General features: G+C 42.8%; 1 protein-coding gene across 1 annotated transcript in view; it reads right to left on the minus strand.

Annotated features, from left to right (window-relative positions):
• The window catches only part of LOC119979496 (carbohydrate sulfotransferase 15-like), a 77,496-nt gene extending 70,067 nt beyond the window's left edge, over positions 1-7,429 (minus strand). The window contains exon 1 of the mRNA XM_038821795.1: positions 7,225-7,429. The gene's annotated coding sequence lies outside the window, so the exon portion shown is untranslated. The remainder of the gene's footprint in view (positions 1-7,224) is intronic.
• Positions 7,430-17,146: the final 9,717 nt, after the last annotated feature.

Here is a 17,146-nt window from a genome sequence, read left to right on the forward strand (position 1 = left end):
GCAGGGCGTTCCACGCCCTTACTACTCTCTGAGTAAAGAACCTACGTCTGACATCTGTTTATATCTATCTCCCCTCAATTTAAAGCTATGTCCCCTCATGCTAGACATCACCATCCGAGGAAAAAAGGCTCTCACTGTCCACCTATCTAATCCTCTGATCATCTTGTATGCCTCAATTAAGTCACCTCTTAACCTTCTCTCTAACGAAAACAGCCTCAAGTCCCTCAGCCTTCCCTCATAAGATCTTCCCTCCATACCAGGCAACGTTCTGGTAAATCTCCTCTGCACCCTTTCCAATGCTTCCACATCCTTCCTATAATGCGGCGGCCAGAATTGCACGCAATACTCCAAATGCGGCCGCACCAGAGTTTTGTACAGCTGCAACATGACCTCATGGCTCCGAAACTCAATCCCTCTACCAATAAAAGCAAACACACTGTACGCCTTCTTAACAACCCTCTCAACCTGGGTGGCAATTTTCAGGGATCTATGTACATGGACACCGAGTTCTCTCTGCTCATCCACACTACCAAGAATCTTACCATTAGCCCAGTACTTTGTCTTCCTGTTATTCCTTCCAAAATGAATCACCTCACACTTTTCTGCATTAAACTCCATTTGCCACCTCTCAGCCCAGCTCTGCAGCTTATCTATGTCCCTCTGTAACTTGTAACATCCTTCCGCACTGTCCACAACTCCACCGACTTTAGTGTCATCTGCAAATTTACTCACCCATCCTTCTACGCCTTCCGCCAGGTCATTTATAAAAATAACAAACAGCAGTGGCCCCAAAACAGATCCTTGTGGTACACCACTAGTAACTGGGCTCCAGTCTGAACATTTCCCGTCAACCATCACCCTTTGTCGTCTTCCAGCTAGCCAATTTCTGATCCCAACTGCTAAATCATCCTGAATCCCATGCTTCCATATTTTCTGCAATAGCCTACCGTGGGGAACCTTATCAAACGCTTTACTGAAATCCATATACACCACATCAACTGCTTTACCCTCATCCACCTGTTTGGTCACCTTCTCAAAGAACTCAATAAGGTTTGTGAGGCACGACCTATCCTTCAAAAAAGCGTGTTGACTATCTCTAATCAAATAATTCCTTTCCAGATGATTACACATCCTATCTCTTATAAACCTTTCCAAGACTTTGCCCACAACAGAAGTAAGGCTCACTGATCTATAGTTACCAGGGTTGTCTCTACTCCTCTTCTTGAACAAGGGGATAACATTTGCTATCCTCCAGTCTTCTGACACTGTTCCTGTAAGATCACTTAAAGATCAAAGTCAAAGGCTCAGCAATCTCCTCCCTAGCTTCCCAGAAAATCCGAGGATAGATCCCATCCGGCCCAGGGGACTTACCTATTTTCACACTTTCCAGAATTGCTAACACCTCCTCCTTATGAACCTCAAGCCCTTCTAGTCTAGTAGCCTGTATCTCAGTATTCTCCTCGACAACATTGTCTTTTTCCTGTGTGAATACTGACAAAAATATTCATTTAGCACCTCTCCGATTTCCTTGGACTCCACGCACAACTTCCCACTACTGTCCTTGACTGGCCCTACTCTTACCCTAGTCATTCTTTTATTCCTGACATATCTATAGAAAGCTTTAGGGTTATCCTTGATCCTACCTGTCAAAGACTTCTCATTCCCCTCCTGGCTCTTCTTGGCTCTCTCTTTAGGTCCTTCCTAGCTAACTTGTAACTCTCGAGAGCCCTAACTGAACCTTCATATCTCATCTTTACATAAGCCTCCTTCTTCCTCTTGACAAGTGTTTCAACTACTTTAGTAAACCATGGCAGATTATTGTTCTATTACAGATGTTTGCCTTTCTGTGATTCCAAATTATCTGGACCAGATCCATTCTCACCCCATTGAAGTTGACCCTCTCCCATTAATTATTTTTTTAACTCTAGATTGCTCTTTGCCCTTTTCCACAGCTAAATAAACTTACAATACAATGACTCAGAGTGCAGCAATTTCTATAATGCTGTATTGGTATTCCCCCATTCAAAAGTTAGATAAAGTTCCAATGCATACTAGATTACTATTTGAAGTATTCTGTATTTTCTTTACAGCAGTAGTTGGAAAGCAATATTCGGCTTTGATTTTTAAGTATATCATCATGATAATGGATCAATTAAGATTCAATGACATAAAGTACTTCAGTCACTGTGAGGTGCAAACATGTAGAGACTGAGATGTGAAATGTATTAATACACTTTCTGAAGCATTAATAATTACTACAACATAAAATCAAAAATGGAAGATAGTAAAGGAGCTACAAATGTGTAAATAGTTCTACAAAATTCTTGCAGTATCAAATTTCATCCATATTTAGGTATTCACTCCTGTGCGCTTACTTGCGTCTCAACTTGAGTATCAGATTTAACATCTGTTGAGAATATTTTTAAATCATTGACTATCCAGTTTCCAGTTATCAATTGGCAGCTCAAATGACACAAACAGGTGTCTAAATCCGAAATCACAATCCATTATTGCATTGAGAACAAAATCAAAGCAGGTGCGCTTTTGTAAAATGTATATAAGGTTACTAATGTAAAGCTATATCTACATTTATTAATTCCTTTGAGTATCCCATTCCTATGTGTGAGTCACATTATAACTCTATGCCAGCAACTCACCGACTGAATTCTTTCTCCACCGAACTGATATCCTGGTTGGGATTTACCAACTGTCTCTCCTTTACCAACTATCTCTCCGCGTGTTTTTTGGCGGCGGAGGTGGCCCACCAGCAGGATCTACCAGTCCCGCCGTTGTCAACGGGATTTCCATTTGACTACACCCCTCGATGCTGGGAAACCGTGCGCCGGTTTGGGACCGGAATTTCCAGTCAGCGTGAAATCCTGCCCCACGGGCGGGATTCTCCGCCGGCACCATTCTCCATTTTGCCAGCACCCGGGGGTTTGCCGAAGGCGTAGGGCTGTCCCACAATGGGAAACCCCATTGACCGGCTGGCGTAACGGAGAATCCCGCAGGCAGGTCAAGGCTGAAAAGTGGTGTGGCGGGGCGGAGAATCTAGCCCGTCCACATCTTTGCGATTTTCCTTGTTTTTCTCCGAGAATGGCAGTCCTCATTGTTGGTGCCTTCTAACAGAATGTCTTTCTTATTTTACCTCTCAATAGATAGGAGATTAATAGATGTCTCTACTTTATGAGGTGTTTTGATCCTCGCCAGTCTTACTTCAAGTTGGAATGGCTGGGTTTTATACACTCTGCCTGACGCTCCTTTCGTTGGCCTAGTGGAATGCACAACAGGTAGGTAACCCTACGCCATCAGTTTTCTGCTCTTGCTGAATGGAAACTTAATCCAAAGCAACAAAGTTTCACTTTGGAGATTGTGTCATACGTTGTGATGTACGCTGCGCTTTGTTATCAACAATTCAGTTTGAGACCAGTAATGCATTCTGAGCACTTAGTATAATTGTTGCAACTTTATATGCAATAATAAAATCATACCTTTATACGGTCTGGAGAACTTACTTTGTGCCATAGAAATAACTTTTATCTTTGGTGACTTATCAAAACATCTGCCATTAAAAATATAACTTTTACACTTTGGCATGAATTCTCATCCATAACGCCGGAGTTGTGAAAACTCCCTGCTCGGTCTGCCCACCTAAGGAGAAAGTGCTCTCAAACACAGGATTTTTATTGTGTTGTGGGGGGCGGTGGTTGGGGAAGGTATGGTTGCAACTGGAGTCAGGCCAACCAACCGTGGAAAAAGTTTGGATACAGCCACAGCAACTGCCAGGTGCCAAGGCAGGCTGTTTAAAAACCCCACCTCAATGCTGTGGGACGATGTCCCAGTTAAAGTAAAATAGAACGGCCCTCTCCAGCCCTCACCCACTCTCTATGACTCACCCATGCCATCTCATGTCCCCCACTGACTTCCAAAGGTCCCTCATGCCAGGCTCTGTCCCTCACCAACCCCCTATGCATCCTCATTTCAACAGGTTAATGCATTTCTGGGCTGTCAGCCAAGTCTCATTGTGTATTCTTGGCTGAGAGCCAAGACATCCATGAGAGTACTAAAACACCTGCTCCCCTGATTCATTGACAGTTCTGGCTATCTGATCTCTACTGTCAATTGCACAAGACTAAGAGGTTTCAAATGCTTGCAGTTTCAGCTACTGAAGTATTCAAAGTTCTTGATGATTGACACTTGATTGCCTGGTAGCAAAAATACTTTAAAAAAAACATAGTGAGAAGTTATCAAGAAACACACGCTACTGTCACTAAAGGGTTCATTGCTTCTAAACAGCATATAGTGAGTGAATAAGTATGGAAGTGCCATAGTTCTACATGGTAGGTGGGGACTCAAGGGTCTTGGGGGTTGTTTGGAGGGCATAGCTTAGAATAGGGATTTATGAGGGGCCATCAGAAAGTGGGTGAAGGGGTGTACCTTGGCATGGGAAATGGGACATGGGCACGGGAGGAGAAGATACTGAGGGATAGGATCCATTCACATTTGGAATAAAATAGACTTATCAGTGATAGGCAGCATGGTTTTGTGCAGGGATGATCATGTCTTACAAACCTAATAGAATTCTTTGAAGAAGTGACAAAGTTAATTGATGAGGGAAGGGCTGTAGATGTCATATACATGGACTTCAGTAAAGCATTTGATAAAGTTTCCCATGGCAGGTTGATGGAAAAAGTGAAGTCGTATGGGTTTCAGGGTGTACTAGCTAGATGGATAAAGAACTGGCTGGGCAACTCGGACCACTGTTGTTTGTGATATACATAAATGATCTGGACGAAGGTATAGGTGGTCTGATTAGCAAGTTTGCAGATGATACTAAGATTGGTGGAGTCGCAGATAGCGAGGAGGACTGTCAGAGAATACAGCAAAATATAGATAGATTGGAGAGTTGGGCAGACAAATGGCAGATGGAGTTCAATCCAGGCAAATGCGAGATGATGCATTTTGGAAGATCAAACTCAAGAGTGGACTATATGGTCAATGGAAGAATGCTGGGGAAAATTGATGTACAGAGAGATCTGGGAGTTCAGGTCCATTGTACCCTGAAGGTGGCAACGCAGGTCGATAGAGTGGTCAAGAAGGCATACAGCATGCTTGCTTTCATCGGACGGGGTATTGAGTACAAGAGTCGGCAGGTCATGTTACAGTTGTATAGGACTTTGGTTAGGCCACATTTGAAATACTGCGTGCAGTTCTAGTCGCTACATTACCAGAAGGATGTGGATGCTTTAGACAGGGTGCAGAGGAGGTTCACCAGGATGTTGCCTGGTATGGAGGGTGCTAGCTATAAGAAAGGGTGAGTAGATTAGGATTGTTTTCATTGGAAAGACGGAGGTTGAGGGGAGACCTGATTGAGGTCTACATAATTATGAGAGGTATGGACAGGGTGGATAGCAACAAGCTTTTTCCAAGACTGAGGGTGTCAATTACAAGGGGTCACGATTTCAAGGTGAGAGGGGAAAAGTTTAAGGGAGATGTGCGTGGAAAGTTTTTTACGCAGAGGGTGGTAGGTGCCTGGAATGCTTTGCCAGCGGAGGTGGTAGAGGCGGGTACGATAGCATCATTTAAGATGCATCTAGACAGATATATGAACGGGTGGGGAACAGAGAGAAGTAGACCTTGGAAAATAGGCAACAGGTTTAGATAAAGGATCTGGATCGGCGCAGGCTGGGACGGCCGAAGGGCCTGTTCCTGTGCTGTAATTTTCTTTGTTCTTTGACATGCCTTTGAAGAGGGACATGAGAGGCCATAGGGGTAATTTGGGGGGTTGCGCCTTGCCATAGGAGGGCATGAGGAGCAACTTTCAAAATAACCTTTTAAAAGGTACCCTCAGGCAGATTATGGTTCGCAACCCTTCTGAGGGGTCATGAATCACGACTCGTTGAAAACTGGACCCAAGTTTGTGAAGATTGCAGAGGACTAGGACATGCCTATCTCGCAGGTCAGGAGTCTGGGTGTGGGCTTGTAACCTGAACCAGCCCGACCACTTAAAAAGGCCTTATGGGTGGCACGGTGGTGGTGGTTAGCACTGCAGCCTACGGCGCTGAGGACCCGGGTTCGAATCCCGGCCTGGGTCACTGTCCATGTGGAGTTTGCACACTTTCCCCGTGTCTGTGTGGATTTCACTCCCACATCCCACAGATATGTAGGTTAGATGGATTGGCCACGCTAAATCGCCCCTTAATTGGAAAAAAGTGAATTGGATACTCTAAAATTTATTTTTTTAAAAGGCTCTTATGAAAATCAGAAACCCCAGGATTGGGGCCAGGAATCCCAACGTCAGGTTCTGCTGTCATTTCTAAAAGGGTTCCCAAATCATTCCATTTTGGTGAAAATCTTTGTCTTTGACTTTAATCTCTCTTTCCACCCTTCCTTGTGACTAACATAAAGTGCCACAATAATTAGCATAGGGCAGTATGTGGAGACCCACGCTGGACAATAATTATCTTGACGAATCATAATTGTCTACTGTGCCAAAACTCAGTGTGGGAAACATGTTCTCCTGAACTGTCCATTACCTCAAATAAGAAATCAATATCCTGCACACACTATAGACATTTATTTGTCAGCCCATTCAACAGCTATTTAGTGCTCCTTGAAATGATGTTGTGGGTATGTTTCAGCATTAATTCTTGATTTGGCAAATTACAATTTCACAACACGTGGCTGTACCCCCGGAGTTAGGAGGGGGAATAAGAAAAATTAAAAATCAAAAATGGGTTGCTGATCCCCAGCAAAGAAAACCACTTGCATAGCATGCAGCTGAATGTCCACTGATCTTATAATCATGATTGTCTCTCACCTGCAAACACTTAATGCCTGATGCATGTAAAGAATAGCCCATCTAGAACAAATGCCAAAGAGGACCTAGCACCCAACACCAGCACTAGTCAATGGCTTCAAAAAGGTGAAGGACACTAAAATCACATGTTCTATTCTCTTCATGTGATGCTGCAACTCAGAAGTGGTTTTGTTCTTTACAACTTGCAAATCTGCTACTGGGATCCCATTATTAACACACACAATGCTACTGGGATCCCATTATTAACACACACAATGCTACTGGGATCCCATTATGAACACACACAATGGTGAAATATGTGATTGTTTCAAATACTGTCGTCATTGCATTAAGCCGCTTGACACCTGAAAAAGTGTTTAGTTTTCAATTGAGCAAAAGTACGCTATTAGCACAATCAGGGTTACCTAGTTCTTTCTCAAAGCCAACGATAACAGGAAATGTTACATCAGCCTCAGCAGTATTTTTCTCTCCAGGCTAATTCAGTGCAGAATAGTCTTTTCTTCTTTAGATCCGCAGCCTGATGGCCAACACACTGCAAGAATTCAGGACAGCTTTTGTGGTTTCCTGAGTGGAACGTCAGCTGTTTTTCTTATCCCATTTCCACCCGAATATTTCTTTCCACCACCTGGAAAAGTAGATTCCTTTGTTTCAGTCTGTGCCTATTTAACAAAGTCGCTGCACTCTGCACTTCATTACCTTTTTAAAAATCGTGCCCAGATTTTCTTTCTGACTGCTTAGACTCTACGGCTAGATAAAGGACAATATTTAGCATTCAGTCATGAACCTTTCAGGTCTCAGATGGTGAAAACTAAGCTTGCAGTTTGTTCTGTAAAACCTGAGCTGTTAAAACTGTACAGTTCGTCCCAACAAGTTAACAAGCCTAAAGGTATTCACAAAACTTTAAATGGCCACACACTCACGCAAGAACTCGGTGATTTTCTTCGTTGAGCTTCACTGAATTGCTGACCGTTGCATCTTTAGATCGAAGTAAATACATTACACTGGAGATTCACGGCCTCTGCTCACCTAGTTGGGAGATGTTTCTGCAGTGCTACTATTTTCAAGCTATCCCATTTATGAAGTTTCTAACTAATAGTTCAACTGTTGGAACTGTTCAGACAGGTCTAGGATGACACAAGATTGATAACTTGTGATAGATGCCTCACTTCATTTCAGAATAAAAGTTGCCTTTTTACAGATTCACCCAGCAACTAAAAAGTAAATCTTACTTGATGTCATAATAGATGGAAGTCAGTGATCATGATCTGCTGGACATGTTTCCAACCACAAGAGAAATGACATATTAGAAGATAGTGACCAATACTGTCCAGATGTAGAGAGTGAAATACACCCAATGGTATATACAGAGTAACGTCACTGCTTACAAATCATGAACTTTTTTCTAAATACCCCACTATCTGCTTTACGCAAAACAGGAGAAAATGGAGGGTCATGGAGTGATGGCAAGCAGGTTCAATCATCCATGTTTTCAATCATCCATTTATTGGGGAGAATGCTGGGAGGTGGAGTTGAAATGCCCATCAGCCATGATTGAATGGCGGAGTGGACTCGATGGGCCGAATGGCCTTACTTCCACTCCTATGTCTTATGGTCTTATGGTCTTATGCCATTGAGTTCTCAATCATAACTGTGGAGAGATGTAAAGCGGTGACAGATATTTGCACAGGGATAGCTAGTGGTCCCCAGATCTACTCATGCATCTTCTTATAAAGCATTATTCAAACCAAAATGCATTAAAGTGTTACAATTGAATATCCCATAATATTAATCATATAACCATGCAGATTGGGCACGCCCCTTACTGTTTCTGGTGGCCAGAGGAACCACCAAGGTTTAAGCCAAATGTTGCAAACCTGTATTTACCGCCCAGTAATATAAGGTGCTATGTCAGAGAACATCATTGATCCCATGGCATTGCTAACAGAGAAAACTTTAATCATGTAATTCGCCTTCTTCCTGAGATTATCTCAAATCTATTTTAATTCTATGTCACAGAATCACAGAGCCTGTACAGTGCAGAAAGAGGCCATTCGGCCCATCGAATCTGCACAGGCTGTCTGAAGGAGCATTCTACCTAGTCTCACTCACCTGTCTTATCCCTGTAACTAGGCACATCATTTATTTTCAGATAACAGCCAAATTCCCTTTTCAGTACCTTGATCCAACCTGCATCCACCACCTTCTCAGAAAGTTCATTCCAGATTCCAACCACTCTCTGGGTGAAAAGCAATTTCCTCACACCCCATCTACACCTTTTGCCTATTATTTTGAATCTGAGTCCTCTAGTTCATGATGTACTCTTGAAAGGGAACATTTTTTCACTTTCCATACCTCTCAGGATCTGGAATACCTCTATCAAATCTCCTCTCAACCTTCTATTCTCCAAGGAAAACAGGTCACAGTTGTTACCAGCACTTTGTTTTTCTTGCACATTTTATTATTGTCTGATTCACATTTTCTATCTCCTGAGAAATACCATTGGCCAGAAACTGAACTGGACGAGGCACATAAAATACTGTGGCTATAAAAGCAGATCAGAAGCTAGGAATCCTGCACCTCACTCCCCAAAGCCTGTCCGACAAGTTCGGCACAAGTCAGGAGTGTGATGGTTTACTCGCTACTTGCCTGGACTTTTTTACTTGTTCATAAGACGGGAGTGTCGTAGGCTGGGACAGCATTTATTGCCCACCCTAATTGCCCTTGAGAGGGCAGTTAACCACGTTGTTGGGGATCTGGAATCACATGTAGGCCAGGGAAGGATGGCAGGAATCTTTAAAGAATCTTTAACATGCCTTTGTTACCTCACGATGTGACCACTCCCATGTACTCCTGGCAGGCCTCGCACATTCTGCACCCCATAACAAAACTCTGCTGCCATGGGAACAAACAAGTCTGGTTGACCCATCAGCCCTGTGCTCGCTGACCTGCAGTTACTTGCTCCCAGTTAAGCAATCCCTTAATATAAAATGTCTTACCCTTGTTTTCAAAGCCCTGCTTGGCCTTGGCCCTTCTTACTTCTGTTATCCCCTAAAACCCTCTGAGATATCTGCATCCCTGCATGATTTTAATTGCTCCCCTATTGGGGACTGTGCTTTCAGTTGGCTAGACCTTAAACTTTGGAATACCGTCCCTACCCTCACTACTGCACTTTTCCCCTTTAAGTCACTCTTTAAAATCCATCATTTTGCCCAAGCTATTTGCCATCCGCCCTTAAATCTCCTTATGTGTCTCAATGTTAAATTTGTGTGTGATAATGTTCCTGGCTCATGCATTGGGATGTTTTATTGTGTTTTTCATAATTGTCACCTCATTAATACCAAATGTATATCACATTTGTATAAATCATTCAGCAGCAATGAAGAAATAATATTAATTTACCAAGTCCTGACTATATTTCTCAAAGGGTTATAGAATCCTCACTTCTAAATTGATTTTTATTCACTTTTTGTTGCATTATTTCCAACTATTACTTTACCATCTGTCGCGGTCATCACTAATCTTCCTTCAGAGACTCAATTAAAAGATTACTGAAGAGCTTCACAGATTTTTGTTATGGGGATAGCTTAAGCATCCTTCGGTCAAACATTACACTGCCGATTAGTTACTGTACGTTAAAAGAATTTGGTGGGATAGATGTAGGGAAACTGTTTCCCTGGTGGGTAAAGGGGAATCAAAAACAAGGGGACTCTATCCAAAGCGGAGCTGAGCTGTGCGGTAGCAAGCCTGGATCTACTTTTTCCACACACAGTCTAACAGAAATCTGGAATTCTTGCTGCTAAAACGCTGGAAATGCCAAGTCAATTGGAGCTTTCAAACTGAAAGAATAGATTACTGGAAAGTAAGGACATCAAGGGATTGAGGGCAACAGTGGAAAAATGGAACTGAGTCTCACATCAACCAGGAATGACTTGAATGTTGGGGCAAGCTCAAAGAGGGGTGAATGGCCTACTCTTGTTTTCATGTCTTATGTCTCTGTGAAATTACCTTGTAAAATTGAAGTCAATGTGAATCAGGGGAAACACTCCCACTTGCTGGATTCACACTGAGGACAAGGAAGGACAGTTGTGGTTATTGAAGCCCAATCAAGGGGCTGGTTTAGCACACTGGGCTAAACAGCTGGCTTTTAAAGCAGACCAAGGCAGGCCAGCAGCATGGTTCAATTCCAGTACCAGCCTTCCCAAATCGGCGCTGGAATGTGGCGACTAGGGGCTTTTCACAGTAACTTCATTTGAAGCCTACTTGTGACAATAAGCGATTTTCATTTCATTTCATTTCATTTCAACTACCGGATATCACTGCAGGAGTAGTTTAATAAGGGTAGTTTAATAAGGCTCAGGGAGTACAAAGTAAATAAAAGTAAATTACATTTAATTCAGAGCCATATATATATGAGTACCGATAGAACCTCACCGGGTACTCTCTCCTATTGGTCAATTCCACACTGCTGTCCTTTTATACAAGTGCAGGTAAGCTATCCTGCTCCTGCAGGGGGAGAGCTCCTACTCCTCAAAGAGTACGGGGAAAACAATCATCTCACACAATGTGTCCCGTGCAAGTTATTACAGGTAGTGTACTCGATCCAACCATCTTCAGCTGATTCATCAATGACCTTTCCCTCCATTATCACCAAAGATGCTTGCTAATTATTACAGTGCTCAGTTCCATTCGCTAATCCTCAAAGTGAAGCAGCCACTGTTTGCAAACAGCAGAACCTGGTCCATTGCACCTCCCAAACCCGCCACCTCCACACACCTGGAAGAGCAAAGACAGCAGGCACGTGGGACCACCACCACGTACAAATCACACGCCATCCTAACTTGGAAATATCTCACTGCTCTTTCATCATTGCTGGCTCAAGAACCTGGAACTTCTTCCCTAACAACTGCGGATGTACCCACACCACATGGACCGCAAGCACCATCACTTCTCAATGGCAAATAGGGAAGGGCAATAAATGCTGGATTTCCCATCGGTGCCCATGTCCTGAGTGTTAATATAAAAATCATAGCAGAAGGCTTTAATGCAATAACCTCAAAGGCAAATTCCATTCTTCAGCAATTTTATGCTGCATTTGTTCATTCAAAGTATTTCTAATTGTAGATTAACTGACTAAAGTTACATTTTCAGAATGTTTAAACTGACAGTAATTATGGGGCACTCTGCTAGAAGCAGTGCAGGGGTTCTGCACAATGGTTTACAAGGAGGACAATGGGAAAATAAATCAATTTGCTAAATCTTAGCATGGCTCCATTCTCTAAATGAATTAAAGCATTTCTAACTTTGGATTTCAGTGAGATTCAGTCCTTAGTTTGTGAAATTACTTTCCTGGTAAATGATCAAGTTGACTCTCATAATGACAGGACTGTGTGAATCCCTGAAGGACAGCCAGGAGCAGCTTGTGTATACTGACAAGCTGATTCTAGTGGATACTTTTGTAGCTGAAACATTTCAGATCTGGAGAATGGGTAGATATCTAAATTACACAAGGATAATGCAATGTTACACTTCAGAGTTATTTGGAATGAATACTCAATAAGCCGATGCAAAGAAACTAAAAGTGAATTAAATGTCCTTCCTAAGACAATGCCTGAAAGGATTCAAGTAAAATCCACAAATAAATAGGTAATCTTAAGAAGGAAAATCGAACACTGACTACTGCATTGCTGACACCAGCCAGTTTTCACTTCATCGTCATTACCATAAATGAAACGATTAATTCTCATACCATGCTAGCTTCAACTAGCACAAAGTGTGAAGACAAGGGCATTTCACAAATCAGTCATCACACATATCTTTACATGAAATAGAAATGAAATACCGGAATGTTTATTTTATGATTCGCATTAGCAATTTATGTTTCAACGCTCTATTTCAAGCAGACTGCTTTAAGCTACAAATTATGTTCCACTCATATTTGGAAACTTATTTTAAATCTCACTCTGAACTGTTACATAGGAACAGGAGTAGGCTATTAGGCCCCTCCAGCCTGTACCTCCACTCAAAGAGATCATGGCTGGTATGCAACCTAACTCCATACACCATCTATCCCCAAGTCTCTTAGTAAGGTTGGTTAACAAAGCTCTGTCAATCTGAACCAAATGTTTTACGTGGAAGAGAGTGCCAAAGCTCTATCACCCTTTTCATGTAGATGCATTTCTCAAATTAATTCATTCCTGAAAAATCTGGTGGTTTGCCTCTAATTCTTTTGACTATCCCCTAATCCTGTACTCTACAAAGAACGAAGAGAATTCCTTCCAATCCATGGCATCCATTTCCTTAATATCTCGCAATCTTTGTTTAAATCACCTCTTAATCTTCGAAGTTCATTGGGCAAACATCTAAATTTGTGTAATCCCGCCTCGTCATTTAAGTCATGAAGTCCAGGTGTCTTTCTGGTACACCCTGCAAAGTTAGCACAACCTTCCTCCAATGTGGTTCCCAGAACTGAATAAATTACTCCAGGTGTGGTTTAAACTAGGGCTTTATGGAGGCACAACTTGTGCCGAATTGCTGTTGCAATGTTACGAGATGTCACTTCAAAATAAACATATTGTCACATTTATTGTAGATGTGTTTGATTTTATGTCATGACGTTTGTTCAAAATGATAGGATACCTATTCATCCGTTCTCAGCCAGCTCATCCATTGGACTGTACAACTTTATTGTGCTCAGCACGACGATGTGAGGATTATTATCTAATTATTTCAGGAAAATGGTAATGTGGGCAAACCTCATTCTACGAGAGCTGCGGCCGCATCTGAAGCTAATTTGGCCATTATCCCAGTATTAGACATCACACAACACAGGATTGAGCAGCAAATAAACTTTTCAAACATACATTTACATTGGCATGCTTGCAAGACAAGAACACACATTAGGGCCCACTGTAAGAGACATGCTTGTGAGAACAGCGTTAGTTGAGAATTTAAGATGTGAACTGTTCTTTGGGTTTTTGAATTGGAAGCAACTTGATCCACAGGAGAGGCAAAATGACTGAGTATACTTTTCCTTTTCGACATGTACTTGGATTTTAAAAACAAACATTTGAGGCAGTGCGTTGGACATCATTTCCCTACATGTGTTACAGAAACCACAAATTTGACTAGATATGTTATTCATTGAGCTGGCTTACGAGGCCAGAGTTTTGAAAATCTCACTATTTCGAACAAGCACCATTATGAAACAAAGTGGAAAGATTAAATGAAAACTTTGGTGGATAGTCAGGTTAGGTGGATTGGCCATGCTAAATTGCCCTTAGTGTCCAAAAAGGTTAGGAGGGGTTATTGGGTTACAGCGGTAGGGTGGAAATGAGAGCTTAAGTGGGTTGGTGCAGACTTGATGGGCTGAATGGCCTCCTTCAGCACTGTATGCTCTATGTATCTATGTAACTTACATGTTTGATGTTTGATCTTCATTTTATGAGGTAAGTTGAGTGAGAGATAATGTGCCCACCACCCCTTCCCATGACTTTTCCTACAACTTATAGTTGACATGGAATTGTATTGAACTACATAACAGGTCTATATGTTTTCACATATATTTCATTACTATTACACATGTCACTCTTCACTCCCAAGTTTAATAATTGGTACTGATAGAGTTAATAAAATCTGGCCTCACTTTTAAGACCCCCTGTTCAGTCGCCAGCAGGGTCTACATTATGGTCGGGATTTCATGGCCCTTTTCCAGCAGCAGCGACAGTTCGCCACTCACCGTCAGCGGGATCTTCCGGTCCCGCCGAAGTCAATGGCCATTTGCATTGCTTCCCCGCCATGCCACCAGGGGAGCCGCCGAGAGGGGTCACCCCCCCCCCCCCCCCCCCCCCCCCCCCCCAACCACCCCACCATGGAGAGGGCTAGAAAATCACGGACTGTCCCGTTGAACCACCCTCCCAACATGACGATCAAAGAGTTAAGTTCTCATTTAATCTTTAAATTATCCCTACCCCAACTCAGTGAAGTATATGCCAGGTGCCTACAGATACAAATTCACTCTCGGAAACCGCGCAGGACCACTTCTACCTAACACAGCTGCAGTCACACTTTAGCAAACACGTGACATTGTGTTCTCTTATCTGGAAGCTGCATTTTAAGTGCTCATTGAAGTAAATATTCCAAAATAATTTGTCTATTGAAATTCTGTCTATTCTATGGAAGTATTAAAATGATAATTTAGCACAGGTTACAGTCACAGCAGCCTTCCTGTTACTGGTGAACTATTCACAAAATGCAACTTTGTCATTTTAATGAAGTGGCCAGGACTCCAATGGTCAATTTATTTTTAAAGCTGGGGATGGAAAAGCACTTTGAGATGAAACAGCACTTTGAGATGTTGCAAGTTTTACGTCTGCATCTATAATTTTGCAGGACACTGCCGAAAATTATCTTCTCTGCTCTAATTTTTCTAAGTATCTGTAATCTCCCGCTGCTATTGTTCGCTTATATTTCGGAGATGTGACCACACTAACGGCTTGATACATTTTGCTATTGGCAGAGCTCATACCAACTCTGATTTTGGCTCCCACAATGTATATATGTCTGAGTCAGCACATTGTAATCCTCGTTAGGTCAGTACAGACCCTTAATCCAATTATCTTGAGCACTTCATGTGCAGGGTTCTCCCCTGTTCAAATTAATGAGAGGCTGATTAGCCTCAGACTTTACGCTGGCTGCCCAGAGTCTTTATAATCTGATAAAATCTGATTTTTCATCACCAAAAATAAACCATCAGAACTCAAGCCAGAATTCCACCTGCCCTTGCTTCTGGCCCGGTTTTCAGCTTGGCAAAGAAGTTGCGAATTGTTCCCTTCTGTGACTCTCCACCAACAGTTTATTTATATCACTAAGTATTATCCAATCAGAGGCAGCCTTTTGCAGTCATTCTGACATTGCAAGTTTAAAGATAACAAAACGATGAGGGGTGAGATGTAACAAGTTTCATTTTGGGATCGAATAGTGGGGTGTTTCTTGGAGCCGACAGCGCCAAGAATGACCCCACTATCAAACAAGACTTTGTTTTTTTTGCGGGGGGGGGGGGGGCCTCTGTGGGGAATGCTGACCGAGACCGCACTTACCTCAGGTGCAGATTGGGGTGTCATTTTTAAATGCCACCCTGATCTTTCAACTCCCCCCAACGGCCGAGTTTACCGATTAGGGGGTTCTGGTGCACCCCTCCTCGCCCTGCCTCATAAGGAAAGGCAACCGGAAAGGCAACCCCAGGCCCAATCCCCGGCACAGATAACCTGGGAGCTCACACTACCAACCTGACATCCTGGCAGGGCCCCGGACAGTCTGGAAGTGCCACATGGGCACCCTGGCAGTGTCTGGGTGGCAGTGCCAAGATGTTCACATGGCATCGGGGGTGCCAGTGTACCACCCTACCTAGAGCCCGACCACCCGGGGCCTTCAATTGCCTGGTAATTCCCCCTCTCCCTTCCCCACAGTGCCATTACGCCTGGTCCAAGTTTGTGCAAACCAGTGCTGAATGGCGCCACAGAGAGGCCTCCCTGGCATGGGCATTCAATCCCGGGCCTTGGGATACTCAGGTGCAGACACATGTGAACCTAACTGTTTACTTAATATGAAAATCTGGATCCCGCCCATTGAGGTCAAGATCCAGATCGTGACATCTCATGAGATCTCGTTGGATGTCAAAAGCGTCCAGAGCGTCGTAATTCTCGTAAGAGGCCTCTCACGAGATTTAACCACCTCGTTGTAACACCCAATCGGGTGCGATTGCGCCCGGTGTAAAGGAGGACATGTTTTAAAGCCTTTGACCAAATTTGGATGAGTTGTGATACAAACTCCGAAGATTGCCGAAAGGGAATTTTAATAGCTGGTTTGATTTGTGGAATATGAGCAAACAACTGTGACTGAAAATATTGATTTATTTCACCAACAAAAAAAATCTTAAACATTCCACTATATGTCTGGGTGCCTCTGCACACAAAAAGAACAATTCTAGACGTATGTTAACTAATAGGAAGAACATATTGTAAAGAGTATTTACAGAACAGAAAAAGGCCAGTAGGTCCAAATGGTTCATGCTGATAATTATGCTGCACCTGAGCCCCATCTAGGCCATTAGCATCCTGGTACTCTCTTCTCCCTCCTGCGCTTATCTACCCCAAGAACATATGTATTGATCGTTGCCTCAACTATTCCCTGGGGTGGCGAGTTCCACATTCTCACCACACCTGGTAAAGAAATTTATCCTGAATTTACAATTGGATTCAGTAATGACTATTTCATACTTGTGGCTCTTAACAGAAAGGTTCATTCCATTGAATTAATTGAGACTGAAAA

Source organism: Scyliorhinus canicula, chromosome 16 (assembly GCF_902713615.1).
Source record: "Scyliorhinus canicula chromosome 16, sScyCan1.1, whole genome shotgun sequence".
NCBI classification, from domain to species: Eukaryota; Metazoa; Chordata; class Chondrichthyes; order Carcharhiniformes; family Scyliorhinidae; genus Scyliorhinus; species Scyliorhinus canicula.